The sequence below is a fragment of the Silurus meridionalis genome, chromosome 6 (genome assembly GCF_014805685.1).
Source record: "Silurus meridionalis isolate SWU-2019-XX chromosome 6, ASM1480568v1, whole genome shotgun sequence".
Classification (NCBI taxonomy): Eukaryota; Metazoa; Chordata; class Actinopteri; order Siluriformes; family Siluridae; genus Silurus; species Silurus meridionalis.
The window spans coordinates 24,175,401-24,197,738 of NC_060889.1; the positions used below are offsets into that span (position 1 = coordinate 24,175,401).

At 38.8% G+C, this 22,338-nt stretch overlaps 2 long non-coding RNA genes across 3 annotated transcripts; one reads left to right on the plus strand and one right to left on the minus strand.

Annotated features, from left to right (window-relative positions):
- Positions 1–1,938: 1,938 nt before the first annotated feature.
- On the minus strand, positions 1,939–14,197 carry LOC124387249. The gene is made up of 3 exons (XR_006926128.1): positions 14,037–14,197; positions 13,130–13,162; positions 1,939–3,264 (listed from the first exon to the last, which is right to left on the minus strand). It is a non-coding gene; the product is annotated as an uncharacterized LOC124387249 (long non-coding RNA).
- A 5,588-nt stretch (positions 14,198–19,785) lies between these two features.
- On the plus strand, positions 19,786–20,717 carry LOC124387252. 2 transcript variants are annotated; one of them, XR_006926132.1, is made up of 3 exons: positions 19,786–19,898; positions 20,052–20,188; positions 20,686–20,717. It is a non-coding gene; the product is annotated as an uncharacterized LOC124387252 (long non-coding RNA). The 2 variants fall into 2 exon arrangements; XR_006926131.1 differs by lacking the exon at positions 20,686–20,717 and adding an exon at positions 20,344–20,677.
- The last annotated feature ends 1,621 nt before the right edge of the window (positions 20,718–22,338 follow it).

The following is a 22,338-nucleotide window of genomic DNA, read 5'->3' on the forward strand; positions in this document are numbered from 1 at the left end:
CACAAAAGAGGTACCGTATTTTCCGGACTATAGGCCGCTACTCATACCAGGTAACATGGAGGGGATCCACATCTGCCCCATGCAGACTCACCACTGGTGTCCCACAAGGCTCTGTACTTGGTCCCCTCCTTTTCTCCCTCTATACCCAGTCCATTGGTGAAGTCATATCCTCACATGGGTTTTCTTATCACTGCTATGCAGATGACACTCAACTCATCTTTTCTTTCCCTCCATCAGATACCACAGCTTCCGCTTGGATCTCAGCATGCTTGTCAGACATATCTTTATGGATGAGTGCTCACCAACTTAAACTCAACCCCAGCAAAACAGAACTGCTGGTCATCCCAGGTGATTCATCCCTAGGTCATGATCTCCAAATAACACTTCATGACTCTCTGCTCTCCCCTTCAGCCACTGCTCGTAACCTTGGGGTAACTATGGACAATGAACTGTCTTTTTTCCCACATGTTGCTAATGTTGCTCGTTCTTGTCGATTTCTTCTCTATAACATCCGAACGATTCGACCATTTCTGTCCATACAGGCTGCCCAGGTGCTTGTTCAGTCTCTTGTCATTTCAAGACTTGACTACTGCAACTCTCTGCTGGCAGGTCTCCCCCTGAACGCTATTCGTCCATTGCAAATGATCCAAAACGCAGCTGCACGACTTGTGTTCAATCAGCCCAAGTTTTCCCACACCACCCCACTGCTGCGCTCCCTTCACTGGCTTCCAGTAGCTGCACGTATCAGATTCAAAACACTGATGCTTGCCTACAAGGCCAAAAATCGACCAGCACCATCTTACCTAAGTGACCTCATCACATCTCGCACTGCACCACGCTGTCTGAGATCCTCCAGCACTGCTTGACTGGTACCACCTTCTCTCAGAATGAGAGGTAAGTACACTTCAAGGCTCTTCTCTGTTCTGGCACCGAGGTGGTGGAATGAACTTCCCCTAAATGTCCGTACAGCAGAGTCCCTGATTATCTTTAAGCGACGACTGAAGACCTACACCTTCCTGAAATACCTGAATTAGCACTTTCCAAGTTTGTAGAATTCGAGTTATATTTATATTGAGTTTGTAATCTTGCGTACCAGTGTAGATTTATTCATTACTAGAGATTTAAAGCACTTTTGTACGTCGCTCTGGATAAGGGCGTCTGCTAAATGCCACAAATGTAAATGTAAATGTACTTTTTTTCCCATGCTTTGAACCCCGCCGCTTAAACAATGAAGCGGCTAATTTATGGATTTTTCTGGGGTTTTTCCCGGTTTCACAAACTTCAAGCCAAAAAACTGAGCCCCATAACATTAGACCAATGAAATTGCCGAACGGGTTTAAGGTAACCCAATGAAACTCTTTATATCAAATCGGGTGCGCTCCTAGTGAATCGGCCCGCAGTACATCATAAATATGGATGAGGTTCCTTCAACGTTTGACCTGCCTCTCACTCGGACTGTCAACAGGAAATGCGAATCATTCATCACGCTGAAAACAACCGGGCATGAAAAAACGCACTTCACCTGTGTTCTGAGCTGCACGGTATCGGGAGAAAAGCTTCCACCGATGGTGATTTTTAAACGCACGACGATGCCAAAAGATAAAATCTTGTGAGTTGTGAAAGGAAGGAGGAAGACAGTAAAAAATGACTTTCTTGGTAGGCTACTGTTTAGATACAAGCTGTGTAACAGACACTGTCTTTTGTTAAAACCTGTGTAAAGTTCATTAGTTTTAATGTAGCCACCTGCTGCTTATAGACAGGTGCGGCATATTTATGTTAAAAATAAAAATCTTTGTAAAATTCAGTGGGTGCAGCTTATATTTGGGTGCGTTTAATAGTCCGGAAATTACAGTACTAGTAATAGCTACTTTTTTACTTAGTACATGTCAGAACATATACTTCTTTACTTTAACTTAAGAAAAAAAGTATAGTCAGTACTTTAACATTTACCCGAGTATTTTAAAAAATGATGCCATTGCTGGCAGAACTAAGCTATACAAATCAAACTTGGATATGTAATTTATCCAATATTGCAAACATTTGAAAGTCTGGATGCCTTAGCCATAGTTAGCAATCCCTGTTAAAGACCTTACAGTGGGCCAAGTGGGTGACAACTATTGTATGCATGTATGAAAAATGCTTTAAATGAAAAACAATTTTAAATATACTAGTGTTAATAATTACTTTTGTCAGTTAGCAAAATAGGATGTAAGTGAACAGAAGAAAAATTCAAGTCAAATCAATATTTGGAGGACCACCCTCTCCCTGCAAAACAGCATCAATTCTTCCACTTGCAGACAGTTTTAGAAGAAATTCAACAATTATGTTGTTCCAAGCATCTTGGAGAACTAACCACATATCTAGGCTGATCAAATCCTTCTGTATCTTTCTGTAACAGCAGGCACACTCTATAATGTTGAGATCAGGGCTCTCTGTTGGGGACAAACCATCACCATCACATGCAGGACTACTTTTTCTTGTCTATGCTAAGATATTTCTATTTATATTCTAAGATTTTTTGTGCTTTTTCAAACTAAACTTTACTATTTATCTATCCTTTTTTCCTCCTTAAATAATCCTGAATTGTTTTGTCTCTCGATAACTCGACTACCACTAGTGTTGACTACAATCATTGCCTCACACTTTATAATAACTCTTACACTTTATCTTAACTCTATTCGCTATTATAAACACTATGTCAGTTGTGTGTCTGCCTTTGAGCACAGGTGAGGTTGCAAACGGTGGATTTGGAGCTGAAGGCTTTGGAGAAACAGATTTGTGACCTACATGCAAAGCATGCCTAGCTGCAGGAGCGAAAAGTGGGCTGCTGGAAACATTTCGGGCAAACGCTCACTCATCCCAGGTAAATTCTCGGGTTGAACCTAATGCTCCACCACCTCAACTCCAAATGTCTCCCTGCCTACCCAGGTATCTTTCACTCCGGCACCGGTGCACCACGGACCCTGGATGCTGCAACAGTGGAAGACGAAATCCAAGCCCCGGTCGAGGACGTCTCCCTTGCCAACACTAGCCTTCAAGATTTCGATCGAAAACCGTTTTGCCCCTCTCAGTGAGACGTAATGCGATACTGTGATTCTTGGAGATTACATCGCCCGGCATGTTCGTGCTACCAGAGCCAAAGGCAAGGTGCACACTAGCTGTTTTCCTGGAGCTTGTGTTCTTGATGTCACTGCGCAGGTCCCTGCAGTCCTGAACGAGAACTTCTGAGCTGTTGTTCTCCATGCTGGAGCGAATGACACCAGGCTGAGGAAAATGGAGATATTAAAAAGGGGATTTCAGGATCCTGGTGGAGACTTTATGCGGGGACACAACTACGAGGATCATAGTGTCAGGACCTCTTCCCACCTATTGGATTAAGTAGTTTAGTAGACTTTTTGCACTAAATGAATGGTTACAGTCATAGTGTTAAAAGCACAAACTTCACGTTGTTGATTTTTTTTGGAAGTTTCCTAGGTTCTTTCGCCCTGATGGCCTGCACCCCAGCAGAGTTGGAGCAGCAATGCTATCAGACAACACCTCTGGGATGCTTCACACCATCTGATTAAAAGTAAGACATCATGCAATGTACAACTATGACAACATTTTCCACAACAAACCAAATATTTTCAAGTACACACACAGCCTACTTTATAGAAACAGTGTCTATTCCTCATGTAGTAAAACCAAGAATTTAATACACAAGATCCAGAAATATTCTTATTGCAGTTTAAACTGCAAAATGCCAAATAAGCAAACACAAATAAGCTCTAAAGTTTGGTCTTTTAAACATTTTTTTTCAAGAGTTTGCTTATTTTCTTTCAGACCTCTTAATCAATTTTGATAAAGTGCTGCTTGTAGGAGATTTTAATATTCATGTAGATGATGCAAACGATGCTCTAGAATTATAGATTGTGGATTTATTAAATTTTTTTGGGATTAAACAAAACATCACCAGGCCAACTCACCGTTTTAATCACACACTAGACTTAATAATATCTCATGGAGCTGACTATCTGTGTTAGTGACTATCCTCACTAGCACATTAGACACTGTTGCCCCATCTGGTTAGAAAAGGTTAGAGAAAAAAACACCTGCACCATGGTATAATAGTTATAAACATGACCTCAAGAGAACAGTCTGTAATCTGGAGAGAAAATGGAGGAAAACTAAATTGAAAGTATTTAGAATTGTGTATAAAGACAACCTAAACAATCCCAGGTTCCTTTTCAGTACAGTAGCTAAATTAACAACAAATCAGGTATCTGAAAAATGTGTTCCATCACAGTTTAGTAGTGAGGAATTTATGAATTTCTTCACTGAGAAAATTGATAGTATTAGAAAAACAATTGTGGAGGTCCAACCTCTGACAGCATCTCCTGACCCAATCTCACCTAAAAATGCTTTACATGTATAGGACAGGAAGAGCTGTATGATGATTTTACCAACGCTAAATCAACATGTCATTTAGATCCTATTCCAACTAAACTATTAAAGGAAATGTTACATACAGCTGGTGAGCCTCTTCTGAATATTATTAACTCCTCACTATATTTAGGTCACATCCCTAAACCCCCTAGTTAGCAGTTATTAAGCCCCTCATTAAGAAACCTACAGTGAGGAAAATAAGTATTTGAACACCCTGCTATTTTGCAAGTTCTCCCACTTAGAAACCATGGAGGGGTCTGAAATTGTCATCGCAGGTGCATGTACACTGTGAGACATAATCTAAAAAAAAAATCCAGAAATCACAATGTATGATTTGTAAACTATTTATTTGTATGATACAGCTGCAAATAAGTATTTGAACACCTGTCTTTCAGCTAGAATTCTGATTCTCAAAAACCTGTTAGTCTGCCTTTAAAATGTCCACCTCCACTACATTTCTTATCCTAAATTAGATGCACCTGTTTGAGGTCGTTAGCTGCATAAAGACACCTGTCCACCTCATACAATCTGTAAGAATCCAACTACTAACATGGCCAAGACCAAAGAGCTGTCCAAAGACACTAGAGACAAAATTGTACACCTCCACAAGGCTGGAAAGGGCTACTGGGAAATTGCCAAGCAGCTTTGTGAAAAAAGGTCCACTGTTGGAGCAATCATTAGAAAATGGAAGAAGCTAAACATGACTGTCAATCTCCCTCGGACTGGGGCTCCATGCAAGATCTCACCTCGTGGGGTCTCAATGATCCTAAGGAAAGTGAGAAATCAGACCAGAACTACACGGGAGGAGCTGGTGAATGACCTGAAAAGAGCTGGGACCACCGTTTCCAAGGTTACTGTTTGTAATACACTAAGACGTCATGGTTTGAAATCATGCATGGCACGGAAGGTTCCCCTGCTTAAACCAGCACATGTCCAGGCACGTCTTAAGTTTGCCAATGACCATTTGGATGATCCAGAGGAGTCATGGTAGAAAGTCATGTGGTCAGATGAGACCAAAATAGAACTTTTGGGTCATAATTCCACTAAACGTGTTTGGAGGAAGAAGAATGATGAGTACCAACTCAATAACACCATCCCTACTGTGAAGCATGGGGGTGGTAGCATCATGCTTTGGGGGTGTTTTTCTGCACATGGGACAGGGCGACTGCACTGTATTAAGGAGAGTATGACCGGGGGGCCATGTATTGTGTGATTTTGAGGAACAACCTCCTTCTCTCAGTTAGAGCATTGAAGATTGGTCGAGGCTGGGTCTTCCAACATGACAATGACCCGAAGCACACAGCCAGGATAACCAAGGAATGGCTCTGTAAGAAGCATATCAAGGTTCTGCCGTGGCCTAGCCAGTCTCCAGACCTAAACCCAATAGAGAATCTTTGGAGGGAGCTCAAACTCAGTGTTTCTCAGCGACAGGCCAGAAACCTGACTGATCTAGAGAAGATCTGTGTGGAGGAGTGGGCCAAAATCCCTACTGCAGTGTGTGCAAACCTGGTGAAAAACTACAGGAAACGTTTGACCTCTGTGATTGCAAACAAAGGCTACTGTACCAAATATTAGCATTAACTTTCTCAGGTGTTCAAATACTTATTTGCAGCTGTATCATACAAATAAATAGTAAAAAAATCATATATTGTGATTTCTGGATTTTTTTTTTTTAGATTATGTCTCTCACAGTGAACATGCACCTACGATGACAATTTCAAACCCCTCCATGATTTCTAAGTATTAGAAAAATAAATCACTAATTCATTGAGTAATTCAGTCATTTTGTGTTGGCCTCATTATGAAACCCACATAGCCACACATGAAAAACGAGTAAACACATGTGGCTAACACATAATAACACAAAACTTAGTCAATTTAAGGCAAGAGTCAAGTCAAGAGGCTTTTATTGTCATTTTTACTATACACAGTGGTACACAGTATACAGTAAAAACGAGACAACGTTCCTCCAGAACCCTGGTGCTACACTAAACAACATAGAGCTACAACACACAAGATAAAGCTAAATAACATAAAGCTACATAAAGTGCATCAAGGGCAACCTAGTGCAAACAGTGCAGACAGACAGACAACAGTACAGACAGACAAACAACACAAGACAACAAAAGACAGTGTGGGACAATACACATAACACAAGATAGCGCCGACCAGTAAACCTACTGTATACTCTGAATATACAGTACTGTGCAAAGAGGACTATAAAGACTACCGTAATTTCCGGACTATTAAGGGCACCCAAATATAAGCCGCACCCACTGAATTTGACAAAGATTTTTATTTTAAAAGATTTTTTTAAAAATTTGACAAAGATTTTTATAGCCTACATTGAAACTAATGAACTTTAAACAGGCTTTAACGAAAGACAGTGCCTGTAACACGGCTTGTAGCTAAACAGTAGCCTATAAAGAAAGTCAATGTTCACTGTCTTCCTCTTTTGGAATCGTGTGCGTTTAAAAATCACCATCAGTGAATCTTTTCTCCCGATGCCGTGTAGCTCAGAATACAGGTGAAGTGCATTTTTTCATGCCCGGTTGTTTACAGCGTGACGAATGATTCGCATTTCCTGTTGACAGTCCGAGTGAGAGGCAGGTCAAAAGTCAGAGGAACCTCATCCATATTTATGATGTGGTGCGACCCGAATCAGTGGGAGCGCGATTTGATATAGAATTATTATTAGAACAACTGATTTCCTGTTACTGCACGTCTTTTTCAATCCGCTGGTGTATAAAGTCCTGACTCTCACTCTTTACGAAGATAAGAATCAGCAGGCAGAAGGCAGTAAGAAGTTTGGGGTTAACGTGGATAAGACAGAGGGAGTCAGTGATATAAACATGACTGAGAACAGACACATTCATGATCATCATCTTTCTCTGCTTGTGTTCTATATGTGGATGTTCAGACTGGACACATTCATTAGGTAACAACATTTTTTATTTGTTTTGTATTAATATATATATATATATATATATATATATATATATATATATATATATATATATATATATATATATATATGGCTGTCAAAATTTAAATTATTTTAAACGGCCCTAGATGTTATTAACACGCTAGTAATTCAGCGCGTATTTCTGTTTTTACCATTTTTATAAAAAGTATAAATACATAAATAAATAACTAAATATAAAAGAGGCGAAATTAAAACCTCCAGCAAAACATACACTTATTCACGACGTCCCTTCTTTACTTAGATATAAAATAAATAATTAAACTCCACCGAAAAATAATTTTAATCAGTAAACATTTGTTTTATTTCTGCGCCAAGTCTCAAATCAAACACCAAATCCACCATGTTTTACACAATTTACCCTCTGGGTGGCGTTTTGTGGGTTTTTCCCTCATAATGGCAAAACAAACTTAAATTACTGTCTTTATTGATCGTGCAGATAAAAACAATACATCATTTAAATCTGTAAAATGTCTATGATTATATATAAAAGCTTCATGACTTCACTTGAAGAGGTGCACTTTCTCCGGTTTTACCTCATTAACTGTCCGTGTGGAAACATAGCAAAGGCTCTTAATGATTTCCACACGTCTCTGCACTGTTATAGCCTTTATATTTAATCACTGTACATATGCTTACATATATATCACATGCTGTAAATATTATACATATTTATCTGCACTTTTGCACGATTGCTACTTTTTGCACTTCTGGTAGATGCCAAACTGCATTTCGTTGCTGTGTACCTGTACAATGCTATGACAATCTAATATCAATATGATGTGAGGTCCAGTTAACAGCTAAAACAGGTAGAAGTAATAACTACTTTTTACTTAAGTACATGTCAGAGCAAAGACTTCTTTACTTTCACTTAAGTAAAAAGGTATAATCAGTACTTCAACTTTTACCCGAGTATTTTAAAACATGAGTATCTGTATTCTACTTAAGTAATGGATGTGTGTACTTTTGCCACCTCTGCCTGTTCCTGATCCTGTTCCTAATCTTGTTCCTGATCCCTGTTCTGCTCTGCCTCCCTGATTACCCGGTTTGGACTCTAGACTGTTTTTCGGTTTTGTTTCTGCTCTGCCCTTCTAGTTCTGTTCACTGGTTTTTGGATTGTTTGCCTGTGTTTGACCCTGGACTGTTTTTGGACTTTGTTTTTGCCTTGCCTCTTTGCTTAGTTTGCCTTATATTAAAGCCTGTTTTTTCCTTACTCCCTGTGTGCATCCTGCATTTGGGTCCTCATTTAAATAATCACAAGCATGCATTCTGACAGAATAATCTGGCCCTGCACCCGCATTCCTGACAATATAGTTCGGTACCATGCGCATTCTTGGGGCACTCCGATGAAAAGTTAAGCAGAAATTAAACAATTTTAAAGGCCAAAGAAGATGAATATAGAGGACAGGGACAACATACAGGCAGAAACTGCTAGGCCTGTGATTAAAACTGTAAAGTGAGGCAAAGAAGGAACTACAAGACTGCTTTGACCACACTGATTGGAGTGTCTGAAGCTGGAACTGATAATCTGGATGATCTGACTGACACAGTAACATCTTACATCAGTTTTTGTAAAGACCTGTGTTTAACAACAAGCAATAATTCACAGCCAAACTTAGAACAACTTCAACAGGCCAACAAGGATGCATACAGAGTGGAGGACAAAGTCCTGTATAATCAGGCCGCTACTGCAGGTTTGAGAACAATTTCTTCACACCTCTCATCCACCCCAGCCCACTAACTGCCCCATCACACCTCTGTGAACACATTTAACAACTTCTCCCAGAACTCAATTTGCACTCACAATTTGTTTAGAGGATATGAATCAGCTCTTACAGAGACAGAAGACCAGGAAAGCACCTGGCCCAGTTGGTGTCTCCCCCTCCTGTCTCAAAGCATGTGCTGACCAACTAGCTCCTACCTTCACCCATAGCTTTAATAGATCACTGGAGCTGTGTAAAGTCCCTCCTGCTTTAAACTCTTCACCATCATTCCATTCTCTAAGAAACCCTCCACCACAGGACTGAATGACTACAGGCCTGTTGCTCTGACATCTGTTGTCATGAAGACCTTTAAGCAGCTGGTATTGGCCCACCTGGAAAATGTAACAGAACAGCCGTTGGATCCTCTACAGATTGCCTACCAAGCAAACAGGTCAGTGGATGACGCAGTCAACATGGGGCTTCACTACATTCTGCCCCCTTGACTGCATAGGGATATATGCCTACATTCTGTTTGCCTCTAGTATTCAGGCAGTCAGCACTGGTACTCCTCAGGGATGTGTCCTCTCCCCACTACTATTCTCCCACTATACTAACAGTTGCACATCCAATGACCCAACTGTTAAACTGTTAAATGTGCAGATGATACTATGCTCATTGAACTAATCCAAGATGGTGATGAGTCTGCATATCTAAAGAGAGGGGTGGGGGTGATGCAAAGGCTGGTGCTATGGTGCAATCAGAACCACCTAAAGCTAAACACACTAAAATTGTGGAGATGATAGTGGAATTTTGGAAACATCCCTCAACACTACTCCCCCTCACAGTACCCAACAGCCCTGTGTCACCTGTGTAGCCCTTTAAGTTTCTGGGAACTACCATTTCCCAGGACCTAAAATGGGAGACTAGCATAAACTTCATTTTAAAAGGCCCAACAGAGGATGTACGTTTTATGCCAATTGGGGAAGTATGGTCAGGAGCTGTTGATACAATTCTACATTGCAGTCAATGAATCTGTCCTGTGCACATCCATCACCATCTGGTTTTGACCAGCCACAAAACAGGACAGGAACACATTTTAGCAAAAAGTGAAAACATCAGGAATAATCATTGGCACTCCCCTGCTCATACTCCAGGACTTGTACCATACAAAACCAGGAAACGGGTAGTAAAAATCACTACTGACCCAACCTCTTTCAACTTTCACCAAAACTGTGAGGCACAGAGACAGTTTCTTTCTTCAAGAAATCACCTTCATGAACAAACTGACCTTATAGATATGAAGCAGGGCATATAATTAAGTACTGTTCTCTTGTCATTTCAAAACTGGACTACTGCAAATCTCTGCTGGCAGGTCTTCCTCTGAATGCTATTCATCCACTGCAAAAGATCCGAAGCACAGCTGCACAACTTGTGTTCAATCTCTCCAAGTTCTTCCACACCACCCCACTGCTGTGCTCCCTTTACTGGCATCCAGTAGTTGCACGAATCAGATTCAAAACACTGATGCTTGCCTACAAGGCCAAAAATAGACCAGCACCATCTTACCTCAGAGACCTCATCACACCTCGCACTGCACCACACTGTCTGAGATCCTCCAGCACTGCTCAACTGGTACCACCTTCTCTCAGGTTAAGAGGTAAGTATACCTCAAGGCCCTTCTCTGTTTTGACATCGAGGTGGTGGAATAAACTTCCCCTAGATGTCCGTACAGTGGAGTCCCTAGCTAACTTTAAGCGACGATTTAAGACCTACCTCTTCCTGAAACATTTAAATTAGCACTTTCCAAGTTTGCTTTGTAGAATTTAAGAGATATATTTATATTAAGTTTGTAATCTGGCATACCAGTGTAGGTTTATTAATTGCTAGAGACTCAAAGCATTTGTGTACGTCGCTCTGGACAAGGGTGTCTGCTAAATGCTGCAAATGTAAATGTACTGCATTATTAGAACAGTAGAAAATATATAAGAATATAAGAATAATATCATAAAGTCTAAGCTAAATGTATAGTTTAATGTCTGTACTGTTGTTATTTCTGTACTTTTGTGAGACACCAACAGCTGAAACTAAATTCCAAGACTATCAATAGACTTGGCCAATAAACCTGATTCTGATTTTGATTGTGTCTTCTGTTTGTTAGTCAGTTTTGGATGTGTTTAATAAAAGCAATCACTGTACCCTAATCTGTGGTCCTATAATATTTACCATCGTTTTGATACAAACAACCCATAACAATTAAAATGTTCCTGCACTCACCTGAGGCTTAGCCACTTTGGGTATGTAATACAGACTAAAAAGAAGACATAACTTAAAACTCATATCTGGTTCCTCTCATAATCAACCATTTCAGATTTTATTTTATTGAAATTGTTGAAAACAAATTACATTTTTCTCACAAAAACATGGCCATTTTAACAGGGTGTGGTTAGATGTTTTATGTACATTAAAAATAAACTGCACAATTTGATATGTAGTTTTAAATGTGAGTGTTGATTCGCAGGGTTGATTATGCAGCTGTAATTTTATACATTTTACCTGATGTAATCAGCTCTCATAGTCAGTAAAATATTACATATGGTGAAGTAAAAAATATGCCTTTATAAAAAGACAATCTCATGTTAGTCATGACTCAATCAGGAACAAATAATACCAGTAAAAATCTAATTTTAGAAATAATTTTGATACCAGTTTACACTAGTACTCAGTGGTTACAAAAATATAGGCATAATTAGATATTGCATGAGTGGATATAAAGAGCATAAGAGAAAATTGGGCAAACTAATGATAAACCTTTCCACTTCCAGTTTTTCAGTACTTAAATAGAAAAATTTGTTTTGTTAAAAATGGTAAAATTGAGCAGTCTCCTTATGTTAGGATTGAGCCACCAACAATTCCATGCATCATCATGCCAAAATGAAAACATGGATGTAGAACAAACAAGAATGTCCGTTACACAAGCACAGGACATAAAGTCTACTACTGTGTATATTTGTAGCACAATCTGTGAACATTTGTCGCTTGTGTAATGTGTAAAATGTCTGCATGTGTCTATAACTGACCTACTGAAGTTGTTCTAGCAAATGACTGAACCTCATACATGATTACCACCTTGTTATATCTTTGTTCAACATAAAGATTTGTACAATTATGTTTTAATTTGAAGAGCTTACATGAAAGTAAACTTTCAGGTCAGTGTAGAAAAATGCAACACCACACAATGTTTAATAATTTACCCATAAACTTCAACTGCAATGTTTTCACTTGATTAAAGTGTTTAGAGAGTAAATGAGAATAGGGTTAGTAGATGAGCATGTTTGGTTATACAGTATAAACACCAATATATACTGATCAGGCATAACAGTATGGCATTATTGCATTATTACGGGTGAGTGAATAACACTGATTATCTCTTCATCGTGGCACATGTTAGTGGGTGGGATATATTAGGCAGCAAGTGAACATTTGTCCTCAAAGTTAATGTGTAATAAGTAGGAAAAAATGGGAAAGCATAAGGATTCGAGCGAGTTTGAGGGCCAAATTGTGATGACTAGATGACTGGGTCAGAGAATCTACGAATCTTCACCTCTTGTGGGGTGTTCCCGGTCTGCAGTGGTCAGTATGTATCATGGGCATTCAAGGCTCATTGGTTGGCCCATGTGGTTCGATACAACAGATGAGCTACTATAGCTCAAATTGCTGAAGAAGTTCATGCTGTTATTGTTCGACGGTCAGAACCCATTTGGCAGCAAAAGAAGGATCAACACAATATTAGGAGATGGTCATAAAGTTATGCCTAATCTGTATATATTTGACAGTGTATGAGTCAAATGACCAACAACCTAGAGGCAGAATGTGAGTACATTTACTCAGCTATGATTCTTGGATTGCTGAGTAAACCGAGAGGGGAATTTATGACAACTCAACTGCAATGACATTAATGCACACTACCTGTTTAGTAATGACACAAAATAATAAAATAAATGGATTGTACATAAATCACCTGTTTGTGTACAGCAGACAAGTCCAATAAGCACTAAAGAAAGAAAGGTAAAAATTACATTAATCAAGGGATAAAGCATTTATGGGTCTGCATTTGTAGAAAAATAAGAACAAGTTGGTATGATGTGGCCCAGTTTATAGCAGGTTTACTATTACCAAGCTAAATGAAATTGAATGAAATTAAATGAAATTACAGCTTGTCCTGTAGTGTTACATTTCTCTTATACTGCAGCCAAGTTTACTCATGAACTACATAAAGTAGTTTTCAATTTCCTGTTATCAGTAACACCACAGTCCACTTGTTTTTACAATTGAAGTCATGAAGTGCACTAACAGATCATGCAGCGCAAGTTAAAAATAATTCAAATCAATGTAGACATGTTCGAAAATAACTTCCCACTCTTTATGCTCTAATGATCAAAAAGGAAACAAAAATAGATTTATTCAAAGCAGCATCTTTTTGTTCTGTTGTTGCACACAGAGGCCTGTCTCTAACAATGAAGAGGTCACTTATTTAGAAACCACTTGATTTCATGTCTGCTTTGCACAGTCTCTAAGACCTGCAGTGTTTTAGAGTCTACTAGAGCAACTTTCTACAAAATATCCACAAACGAATGTAGAATATTGTGTATAATTTAAATTCTTAAACAAATTCTGTCTACCAATGCATAACAGCTGTTAAATCTAACAGTGTAATATTCTGCGTTGAAAGAGGTCAAATAAATTGGGTCAATTGTAACAATGCCACAAAAAAAATACACTTTTTACGATAACTTTAATATGAAACCTTGGGCATAGACAATTAAAGTAATCATACAGAGGATGATATCAGATGCTCAGCTTGTTAATTCAAAATCTAAGTCAGCATAAATGACTGTAGTAAAGACATATAGAGAACATTTACTTACAGAGCATCAGACAGAGTGGACAGAAATCCATCCTGTCTTACTGATGACGGTTGGCTGACTTACTGGCTCTATAACAACTCCTTGTGTTGAAGGCTAAATACTTCCTGTGTCCGTAAGCACCAATCACACTTTAGAAAGAGAGTGTGATAGCTAGATAGAAAGAGAGAAACAAAGAGAGAGTGAGAGAAAGAGAGAGAGAGAGAGTGAGTGTGTTAGAGTGGAAATAATTTAGCAAATATTCTGATTCATTGCAAACAACACATTTTACCAACATCATATATTGACAATATGCATTATCTGTAATTATATTTTCCCTGAAAAGAGAATTATAGTAAGAGTCTTAAAGCAATACACATTGAAAGAGGAAGTGCACAGAAATAGAGAAAGAGTGTGTGTTTCTGTGTGTGTGTGTGTGTGTGTGTGTGTGTGTGTTGTTCCTGTAAATGGGCCTTAAAAAAAATATTGGGGTTGCTGACTTTAATAATAGCTAAAGACCACTGCAGTGCGAAAAACCCGATGTTAGCTAAAGGGCCAAAATGAGACATGAGTTTGAAATCCTCTTTAATAAAAAGAGTTGCACACTTTGTGCTTCATCTATCTGTTTCTGGTGAGACAGCACTGAGTGAGTACACTTGGTGTGTTCTCTGTTAGGGGCAAAACAAACATTTTCTTTATTAAAAGGATCAGAAGGGCAAAATTTAAATAAGCTGATCTGTAATCAAAATAAAATGCAGGACAAAACAACAGATTTGCACACTCTTACTACTGCATATGGAAACACTCCCAGATTTAGAGGAGGGTAAGAATCATCAGGGTATAAAAGAGAAACTAATCATGTGCTAAAATTGGAACATTAGGAAGTAAACCAATAATGAGAAAAGTGCAGAGAAGAGACCATAAACCATAAAAAAGAAGAATCTGTTACAGTTTCACAGATTGTTTTTGTTGCTGAAGGTTGAAGTCTCAGGATTTTTCCTTCTTTTTCATCTTGATTACAATTTTCCATATACTGGCAAACACAATATCTAGTTTTACTATCGTCTATTAGATGCTGATACTTTAATTACAGCCTGTGAATGGAATGGATCTCTCTGTGTTTGGATGCATTTCTGTGGCACAAAGTAATGTCTCATAAACCAAAATAAGATTTTGTAGAGTCTACTATAAGATCGAACAACTTGCATTTACATTTTGTAATTTTAATTATTAGCTCATCTCTCTGAATGGTGATAGTGTTTGTGCTGAGCCCAAAGACACATGCCACAGAAACTAGCAGTAGAAGACACATGGATGTGAGGCTAATTTCAGTTTGGCTTGAGAATGACAATGAAAGAGTGTTTCCTTTTTTTCACTGGTAGCAGCCACAAAGCACATCTCAGAAACAAAAAACACAGAAACATGTGTCATATTAGTCACATACAGTATTTACTGCAAAATATATACAGTATATAAAATGCCATGCCAAATAATCACAACATTCATCGCTAGGTATTGTTCAAGGGTATTTATAATGTACCTACTCAGATTCTAGATGATTGACATAATACAATGAAGCAAAATGTCAGTTTGAACAATTATGCCTGAGTCGGTTCTCATTATAAATACTGGAGTTTTCTAGAAAGAACCTTATAAAGATATCAGTAAGTCTGAACGGTTACATCAGACTAGAGAGTATGGCTTACTCTGTGGCATGGTGTGTCAAGTTTATTTAATTTGTCATCAAGTTTTTCTTCCTCCATTTTGCAAAAATAACTTGTGGTTTCATTCGATGTTAAACAGGAAGTATATATTGTTTGTTTCAATAGTCTGTGCATCACACAAGTTGGTGTTATTTGAATAAAATGTCTTACATACTTAGCACTGGTTATTATAGTGAAACAGTTATTTATTTTTTATTTAATCTGATAAGAAATTGTTTCTTACACTATATAAAATACACTATAACTTTTTCTGACAGTCTTAGTGTGATTCAAATTGTTGGGTAAATGTCCACTATGAAAGGAAGAAAGACTCCAATGACCCTCTATGCCAGAGGTGTCAAACAGAGGGCCAAAACTCAAAGCACACTTTAGGTCATGAGCCAAACAGGATAAACATTTATTGAACACACTGAAACAATGTTTTTAAAATGAATAAAAAACAGACAGGAATATTATTCCAGAATAAATCAACTTAAACTTTAAATAACTTAAAATATTTTGCTCTCTATAAAAATATATCCTGTCAAAATGATACAAGTTAGAAATATGAACATGCTGCGAAAAAAAATAAATATAAATTGTGCTTTCAAGTAAACGTTAAAATAACAACAAATCAAAACTATCAGATTTATTTGCATTCAGGTTTTTCAGCTTCTCCTGATGTTTTGTCTCGTAGTTCCGTCTTAGATTCAATTCCTTAATTACAGCCACATTCGCTCCACTAATAACACACACGGGTTTACCGGCAGTGTCAGTAAACATATACTCAGAATCCCATCGGTTTTGAAAGGCTCTGTTTTGAGAATCCACTTTTCTCTTCACCATTGTGAGGGGCTACACAATTACTTTACAATAGGGTGTATACATCAACAGAAGCTCGACTTCATTGACACTGGAATGTTCCCAGGTAGTCTAGCGTTCGGTAAGGCAGCTGAATCGCTGCATTATGGGATCTATAGTTTGTGTTATTGCCACTTTATATCGCCGGGCCATTAATAACAATAATAATAGATCTTTATAAAATCATCTCGCAGGCTGGATATAATTGTACATTGGGCCGGATTTGGCCCGCGGGCCTGAGTTTGACACCCCTGATCTATGCTGTCCTAACTATCCACTGCAGAGTCGTAAGATCTGAGAAAGTGCAATTCCCAAATCAAGCAGTGATGCAACAAGAATGCTCTTGATAGTCCCTCTATAGAAGATGTGGTAAAACATCTCTTTTGTTTGTTAAGCAAAGGTTAATGATGGCAACACTTCGGTATACCAGAGACCAGCCACTGCAGCAGCCTAAATGCAAGTACATATAAAAGAAATTGCACAAATTTCATAGTAGAATAGTTAATAAACATGCAAAAAAAACATATGCATGTATGTATGCATGTATTTTTCTGGCATTTGTGCATTTTTTCTAGATTTATATGGCTGTCATAATTAACGCAAACTGATTTTATGCCACCCTCAGTCACAATCCGAAAGCCGAGGTTCTTTGACTGCAGATACAGATTTCACCGGCACTAATTTTATAAATGTGCGATTAATGATTAATGTAAAAATTTCCTGTTTTTCATTTCTGTTTGACAATTTTTATTAAAAATATAAATAAATTGGGGCTGCCACAACTAATCAATAATAATCGCTTATGAAATTCGTCGTCCATTATTTAGGCTGCTCATGTTATGCGTCAGTGTGACAGCAAGATAACACAGCTGCTTGAGAAAGTGTTAGTGGAAAGTACAGGGACAGAGTCCCAAGTCACGGATGAGGGTGAAACATCAGCTTGGAAAGCAAAAACTGTATAATTCTTATCATGTGAAAGTGGTATATTTTAGGTGTTATTGTGTAAACTGCTTGTTTGTAACTTTGGGACAATCGCACTGGATCTGTTCTGTCATGACTCGCAAGCATCAGGTTGCGCAATCAGCACACTCGCGACATCGTGATGGATTGAATTAAAACGGTGCGAACAAACACTAAATCTAAAAGCAGCAAATAACAGCAGCAGTAAACGATTTTATTTTCAGTCATCATTGTGGTTTTTAGCAAATGCTTATGCAATTGTACACCAATGCATATTTTTTTTCCTTTTTTAATCAAGCTTGTAGCTTGCTGCATAACACAAATTGCTAAAATGCTAGTTTTCTTTTTTATATTTTTTTTTTTACAGAAACAAACAACCCAGCATGAGGTTATTTGTTAAAATAATAATTTCCAATAACTAAACATTTGTTTTTCTGATGCGTCAAGTCTCAATTCAACAATGGTGGGCTGTGCTTTTGGTAACTGTGCCTTCAGTGGGATTTACCTGACCTAATCCACCTCTTAATACCACCACTATTGTGTTGCAATTATAGAAACCATCAATACTATACAAAAACACAATATAACATTACATAGAGAGAGGAATTTCGCATAAGAAGTGTGAATACTATTTTACTAAAGCAAGCTTCATACCTCTACACTACATCCGCAAATGTGCCACCAACATTATTTGGAGCAGTTCAGAATCAATATTTGTCTAATAACATGACAAAAACATAAAATGTTGTAGCCTCTCTGCAAGGGTCATTTAGACTTCATGTCCCAGGCATTCCTTTTAACCATTGACATCTGCATTTAAATCAAAGGATGAGCACCACGGCTCACAATTTTATTGGGGGTTTTCATGCCACAGTGTCATACCCCCACACCAAAGATACAAACAGGATAATCCCTGACATCTCCAGCTGACTTCAAAGCAGCATTCAAATGATAACACAAGCCAGTCTCTATACCTTACACAGCACACACACACACACACAAACACACACAAACCACCCCGAAAGGCAGATAACCCCTCTTGGCCTCTCTGGTTGACTTCACAGGGACCCTTGAACCATAAAACAAATCACTCTCAAAGCTGGGAAAGGCTCGGAGGCCCAGAACGGCTCAAACAGCCCAGGAAAGGACTCTCCGAGACGAGACCTCAAACCCTTTTTGAGATCTTCTGGCAAGCTTTACCTGAACAACAACTGCTGAACAACTGCAGAACAACAACTGCTGATCATCAGGAGAACCTGGAAGAACATCTGACTCCTTCCTAACCGACTCTTCAAAGATTCCTTTGTCCACCGCATCCGGACTCTTGTGCAACAAGCCAATGCAAGTAACCGTTTTACCAACCAGTCTAAATGTGTGTTTAAGTTTGAGCCCCTTAATTTTAAGGTGAATCTGAATTCCTTGATGATTTCTTGTTTAGGTTGTGGTTAATTTTTAAGATTAAGCTTGCCATTCCTTTCCTTTCTTTCTCTCTTTTCTTCTTTTCCCTTCTTTTCCTCCTTTTTCCTATTTTTAACTTTTTGTTTATTTTTATTTTCTTTATTTCTTTTTGTATGCTTTTGTAGTAGTTCTATGTTGTGTTTGTCTCATTCATTAAATGTAAAGCTCCACTTTGATTGAAGAGAGGGTCAGAAAAAACATCTGTGTGATGATGCAGGTCTCTAATTTCTCTAAACTCTACATTCATTTATGTGAGTGTAGAAAGCAAAAAATCAATAAATAAATACATTTTTAAAAAAATGACTCAGTAGGAAGACCAACTAACATTCATCCATCCATCAGATTCCTTCACTTCTCCTCTCCACTTACTGTAAAACTCTAAAAGTAAACTAAACACTCTGCTGAAAATAAACACAAATACATTTTGAAAATGATTAAAGTATAAACAATGTATATTATTTAAAACATTTTACTGATTTTGCTACAGTCTTATTACAAAAAAAGAAAAAGTAGATGTATGTAAGTTTTCCACCACAATTAATCGTTGTGAGCTTGTTAGTGTAACGAGTTATGAGTGCAATATAAATGTAATACATAATATGCTTTTTTACAAAAATCCTGTATTGCTGTATTATTTCAGGGTTTTCTTTCTTTGAGTAATAAAGTGTTCATTTTGCTGTTTGCTGTTAAGAGACTTTTATTTTGAGATTCGCTCTTGTTGATTATTTTGACTGATATTGTGAAGTGAGCGCGCGCCCCTCGTCAGTTTGCATTGCATATGCTGGAGAGAGGAAGGCTTTTGTGAGAGCTCTTCAATTAAAGAGATAATTAAGATTATTAAGTGTAGAAATCCACTTTGTAAACACTTCTGAGACTATGAGATGTTCTGGTGTATGTTTTATGTGTAAGTAGATTTAGAATGTGAGGATTTATTGTATGTATGCAGTGTTAATGTGCTTCTGAGATGTTAGCAGTTAATAAGTGTTGTATTATACAGGAATGCAGTGTCACAAAGTGCACACGAGTGATTTATCTCCTTATTGACATTAATCCACAGAAGAGGAGTGTTGAATGGTGGTGAGACTGTTAATAAACCCTCTCTGGTGAACTGAAGTGAAAGTGTCCTGAGTTTTCCTTCAACACAAAGCAGATGAGAGAAGCAGCGGTTATCAGCAGACCGGCTTCATCAGCACGGTGAGTAAAAACTGTAGAATCATCATGTGAAAATGCTGCAGTTTAATGAAGTGCTATAGTGTATTTATTTTTCCTGTGTATTTGTTTGTAACTTTTTTTTTTTAAATCAAGCCTGTTGGCTTCCTGGTTTTCTCCGTTCCATCCTCTTTTTATAGCTTTTGTCTACTACAAGAAGTTCGGAATAAACAGAACCAAACGGGTGGAGCTTGAGCTCCAAGTGGGTGGAGCTTGAGCTCCAAGTGGGTGGGGCCTGGGCTCCAAGTGGGTGGGACTTGAGCTCCAAGTGGGTGGGACTTGAGCTCCAAGTGGGTGGGACTTGAGCTCCAAGTAGGATGTTCAAATCTCCTGGGGCTTTTGATTGATTGATTTAATGTCTTGTACATGAGCTGGATTCTGAAGTACACAGATTTAGTTTCAATTCGTTAGTGAAAAAGAAGAGACGACAACCGCATGGTTTTGATGGCAGAGATGTTAGTTTGTTTGTTTTACCACGCTAGCGGCGCTAGTGGCACAACCAGCATGCACGCTGAGAGAGCCAGAGAGGTAAACACATTCACCATCTCGGAGCATGATGTGAGGAGGGCATTCAAGAGAGTGAATACCAGGAAGGCAGCAGGACCAGATGGCATCACAGGTTGGGTTCTGAAAGCCTGCGCAATTGCACATCTTTTCCACATTACAATCAGCCACCTGGACCAAAGAAACGGGAATTACACAAAGATGTTGTTCGTGGACTACAGTTCAGCGTTTAACACCATAATTCCCTCCACACTCACCTCTAAGTTGGAGGTCCTGGGACTCAGCCTGCCGCTGTGTCAATGGATCTCAAACTTCCTGACGGACAGACCACAAGCTGTACGGGTGGGAAAACACACCTCATCCACCCTAACCCTCAGCACTGGAGCCCCCCAGGGTTGTGTTCTGAGCCCCCTGCTGTACTCACTGTACACATATGACTGTGTGGCCACTTCCAACTCCACAACCATCATCAAGTTTGCTGACGACACCGTTGTGGTGGGCCTGATCTCCAACAACTATGAGACGGCCGACCTACAGGAGGTTAAAAAACCTGGAGAGATGGTGCCAGGAGAACAACCTTCTCCTGAACATCAGCAAGACTAAGGAGTTGATCGTGGACTTCAGCACGAAGCAGGAGCGGTCATACCAACCGATAAACATCTGCGGGACTCCAGTGGAGAGAGTGGACAGTTTCCGGTACTTGGGTGTTCACATCACACAGGACCTGTCTTGGTCCTGTCACACTAACACCCTGGTGAAGAAGGCCCGGCAACGTCTGTACCATCTGAGACGCTTAAGGAACTTTAAACTACCCTCAGGTGCTTAAGACTTTTTACACTTGCATCATTGAGAGGGTTCTGACGGGTAGCATCACTTCCTGGTTTGGGAACAGCACCATGCAGGACAGGCGAGCCCTCCAGAGGGTGGTGCGTTCAGCTGAACGTACCATCCACACCGAGCTCCCTGACCTGCAGGACATCTACAGCACGCGGTGCAGGACCAGAGCCAGGAAGATTATGAAGGACCTCAGCCATCCCAACAATGGACTCTTTTCTCTGTTGCGTTCGGGGAAACGATTCCGCTCCTTGAAGGCAAACACAGAGAGAATGAGGAGGAGCTTCTGTGTTTAAACCAGGAAACACCCAGGATCTAAAACTGGCCCACTCTCTCCATCATCACCCTTTTTCCCCTGCACAAATCACACTTTTCGTGCTACGGCACACTATACACTGGACCTGCACAGCACAGTGCACTTTACATTTCATATTTTCTTTTATGTGCACAGCACAGTGCACTTTACATTTCATATTTTCTTTTCATATTTATTTCATATTTTTATATTTTTATTTTTATACCACACCATTCCACACAAGGACACTTTACACCACACCTTACTGCACACGGACACTCATGGACAATCAAAAACCATGCCTAACTTGTTTACTGTTGTTTACTGCTTAACTGCACACTGCCATAAACATTTTTTGTGTATGTGTATATATATATGTATATGTATGTATATATATACATATATATTTATATATCTTTATATCTTTATTTATCTGCCTTCTTTTTCTTATTATATTTTTCTTTTAAAATTTGTTATTATATTTATAATTTTTATTCTCCTT